The sequence below is a fragment of the Sinocyclocheilus grahami genome, unplaced genomic scaffold, assembly GCF_001515645.1.
Source record: "Sinocyclocheilus grahami isolate Dianchi unplaced genomic scaffold, SAMN03320097.WGS_v1.1 scaffold1417.1, whole genome shotgun sequence".
Classification (NCBI taxonomy): Eukaryota; Metazoa; Chordata; class Actinopteri; order Cypriniformes; family Cyprinidae; genus Sinocyclocheilus; species Sinocyclocheilus grahami.
Window position 1 is genome coordinate 206,411 of NW_015506596.1, and position 4,400 is coordinate 210,810.

Here is a 4,400-nt window from a genome sequence, read left to right on the forward strand (position 1 = left end):
TTATTATAATTTTCCTTCATTTTATCTGAATATAGGCTTTTAAAAAATTCTGAATTGTCTTCATGATGCAGTATAAATGAGGTATTAAAATTCTGTGTATCATAATACTATCATCAGATGTTTCATTAGAATACATATTTGTTTTTCACTTTTGTACTTATTGGTTTGTAGGCATATTTTTTTCTGCTGATGCAGAACACAATTTTAAAATATTCAGACTGTGTTTCCTGTGTTGCTGCTACTGAATCTACAGTGCCACAAAAGAAATGTTTTGTTTGAGCTGCAGTTCGCAGTCTGAATTGAATGTTATGAGAGAGAAGGACTGGATGCCTCAGAATTTCTTTTGCGTTGGTGTTGCTGAATGCACATAATGACAAACCAACAGCAAACCCAGAACAAATGACTTTTATGAGTGGATTCCTTTAAATAACTAACACATATGGAATTCATGATCATTGTTCTAGAGACTCACGCAATCTGTCACTGATTCTTAAGTGGATCCTGAATTATTAAGTGGATTAAAAAAAGAGAATCAGAGAAAAATATTTTTTTTTTAATAAATATCCAGTCATGATTCATGACAGCTATGAAACAAAAACAAATAACATCACAACACATTTGGGGAAAAATATGTAATTATATAAAATATCAAAAATTTAGGAGGTTTTACTTGTGTATAGAAATAAACTAATTATTAAATATTAATAATAATGCATACACAGTTTTAGTGTGAAGGTTCGTGTATCCTGAAACCACAAGGGTTTTGCTGCTAATACTGCAATTGTTTATGGCTTTAGGAATTAAATATGTTGTATGAAAGTGAATATTTCAAATACATTTGTTTTCTATTGTATTTATTATTATAAAAATTATTGTTACTATTACCTGATACTTTTATAAACTTTGGTTATTGTCAGTGTGCACTGTTACGCTACATATTTTCCACTGTGTGGGCTTAATGTTAGGCAGTCAGTGACTTTCATATTTATGCTTAATGATGATTAGTGTGAATTGAATTCTGTAAATTGTAAACAATCTATCATAACCACAATAACAATATTATAAACTGCACATATGGATGCCTCAGACAGTTAGGGTAGCAGTATAAGCAACCCAAACTGATGTTCTGAGCTGTTTTTATATGATACTTTGGTTGTGCTAGAATTGAATAGTAATGTGTATTGGTACAGTATGTATATTAGAAATGCATAACTTAGAAGTTAAACTTTAAACTTTAGAAGTTATTGGTTAATGCTATACAGACAGTTCTTTCCATTTACATTGTGTGTTTGGTCCTATAACAATGTTAAACCATCACCTAAAGCCATAATATCTCATGTTTACATTTTTGGCACTGCAAGTTCATCCAATATGCTTATTCTGTTATTAAACTCTGTCATGTGAAAATGTGTTTTTGTAAAGTGAAACTTTGCCTAGTCAGAAAGCAAAGTACAGGAATTATGATTCTGACTTTATGGTCATTACTGCCAATAAATTAACCGGAGTTGTCATGTCTGGTTTAATTATTTCTGTTCTAACACTCTTATTTTGATGTTCTTTTCATATACAGTGGTGTGAAAAAGTGTTGGCCCCCTTCCTGATTTCTTATTTTTTTGCATGTTTGTCACACTTTAATGTTTCAGATCATCAAACAAATTTAAATATTAGTCAAAGATAACACAAGTGAACACAACATGCAGTTTTTAAATGAAGGTTTTTATTATTAAGGGAAAGCAAAATCCAAAACTACATGACCCTGTGTGAAGAAGTGTTTGCCCCCTAAACCTAATAACTGGTTGGGCCACCCTTAGCAGCAACAACTTTGCAATGAGCCTGTTACAGCGCTGTGGAGGAATTTTGGTCCACTCATCTATGCAGAATTGTTGTAATTCAGCCACATTGGAGGGTTTTCGAGCATGAACCGCCTTTTTAAGGTCATGCCACAGCATTTCAATAGGATTCAGGTCAGGACTTTGACTAGGCCATTCCAAAGTCTTCATTTTGTTTTTCTTCAGCCATTCAGAGGTGGACTTGCTGGTGTGTTTTGGATCATTGTCCTGCTGCAGAACCCAAGTTTGCTTCAGCTTGAGGTCACGAACTGATGACCGGACATTTTCCTTCAGGATTTTTTGGTAAACAGCAGAATTCATGGTTCCATTTATCACAGCAAGTCTTCCAGGTCCTGAAGCAGCAAAAGAGCCCCAGACCATCACACTACCACCACCATATTTTACTGTTGGTATTGTGTTCTTTTTCTGAAATGCAGTGTTACTTTTACGCCAGACGTAATGGGACCCACACCTTCCAAAAAGTTCAACTTTTGTCTCGTCAGTCCACAGAGTATTTTCCCAAAAGTCTTGGGGATCATCAAGATGTTTTCTGGCAAAACTGAGACGAGCCTTTATGTTCTTTTTGCTCCGCAGCGGTTTTCTTCTGGAAACTCTGCCATAAAAAACGTTTTTGCCCAGTCTCTTTCTTATGGTGGAGTCATGAACACTGAACTTAACTGAGGCAAGTGAGGCCTGCAGTTCTTTGGATGTTGTTGTGGGGTCTTTTGTGACCTCTTTGATGAGTCGTCGCTGTGCTCTTGGGGTAATTTTGGTCAGCCGGCCACTCCTGGGAAGGTTCTCCACTGTTCCATGTTTTTGCCATTTGTGAATAATGGCTGTCACTGTGGTTCGCTGGAGTCCCAAAGCTTTAGAAATGGCTTTATAACCTTTTCCAGACTGAAAGATCTCAATTACTTTCTTTCTCATTTGTTTCTGAATTTCTTTGGATCTCGGCATGATGTCTAGCTTTTGAGGATCTTTTGGTCTACTTCTCTTTGTCAGGCAGGTCCTATTTAAGAGATTTCTTGATTGCGGACAGGTGTGGCAGTAATCAGGCCTGGGTGTGGCTAGAGAAATTTAACTCAGGTGTGATAAACCAGTTTTAACAGGGGGGCAAACATTTCTTCACACAGGGCCATGTAGTTTTGGATTTTGTTTTCCCTTAATAATAAAAACCTTCATTTAAAAACTGCATGTTGTGTTTACTTGTGTTATCTTTGACTAATATTTAAATTTGTTTGATGATCTGAAACATTAAAGTGTGACAAACATGCAAAAAAATAAGAAATTAGGAAGGGGGCCAACACTTTTTCACACCACTGTATCATACATTAGAGTCGTGTAGGGGTGGGGGTAAATTAAGTGTGATCTGCTGTGACATCACAATTTTGTTGCACTGCGGTAGAGGTCTGCATTCCCGCGGGAACCGTAACTTTGGTGTAATTTGAACGCGAGCGGGCGGTCTAACAATATCCCGTTCCCGACGTCCATTTAGAACAGCATATCTGCGCTTTATTCTTATTGACCACCGGTACAGCTTGCAGTACAGGACTGTTATGCACGCGCTGCACGCATGCTTTAAACGTTTAAACGTCACGCGTTTTATTTGCGTGGTCTGTGCGCAGCATGTGCATAACGATGCTCAGAGCAGGCTGTACCTGTGGTAAATATATGGCCCTCAGAAAGAACAGGCAGGTTGTCGATGAGTGACAGAGCAGAATAAGGATGCGACACTTTTTCTAAGATAATTCATATAAATTCAAGTCAAAGTCAATAAATTCAAGACTCTTGACAAGACGAATAAAATAACATACAATTTTGTGAAGACTACACTTTTATTTGTCAGCCTATCTCTCTTTCTTTCAGTAGTGGAAATTTAAATGTGAGATTTTGGAAACGAGATCTAAATTTAGTGGGAACGGTTGGGTCGGGAAGAAAATTATTCTAAGCGGACAGCGGGTGAACAAAGAGTGAATATATAGCAGGAGCCGGTGGGTGCGGAATATAAACTATGCGGGAGCGGGACTAAAAAAAACAATCCCGCGCAGATCTCTGCACTGTAGTATATGTGGCTGCCCCAAAGTATACATTCTACACAACACTAGCCTACTAGTAACTATTACACAAAGTTCTCTAGCTTACTGAAGACAAGTAAATAGTCAGTAATAAAATGTGAACAAAGTTATGAATTAAAGCTACACAATTAATTAAGTTAAGAGCAGTATTTTTTATTTTATATATATTTTTTGATTAACAAAGTCAGCAGCAGGTATATGACGTATATTGTGCTGTCCTAATGCACGGATCCCATATACTGACACAATTTTCCCCTAACTGTTTAGCTTCAGTTAAGACATAACCGTGTTTACGTGAATACTCCACAAGTTGGGTATTTTAAAATACAGAGTGTCTATTTACACTAACTCCGCCCACCAATGTCTGACTGGGATGGTCAACTGATAAAAGTTTCAGTGGCGTAAGAGGGTAAGGCGTGTGCTTTTTGACGCGATCGACCCGAGTTCGAGCCCGCCTTGTGCCGAACTTTTTTTCTGCCGTTTCAAATCTCATATC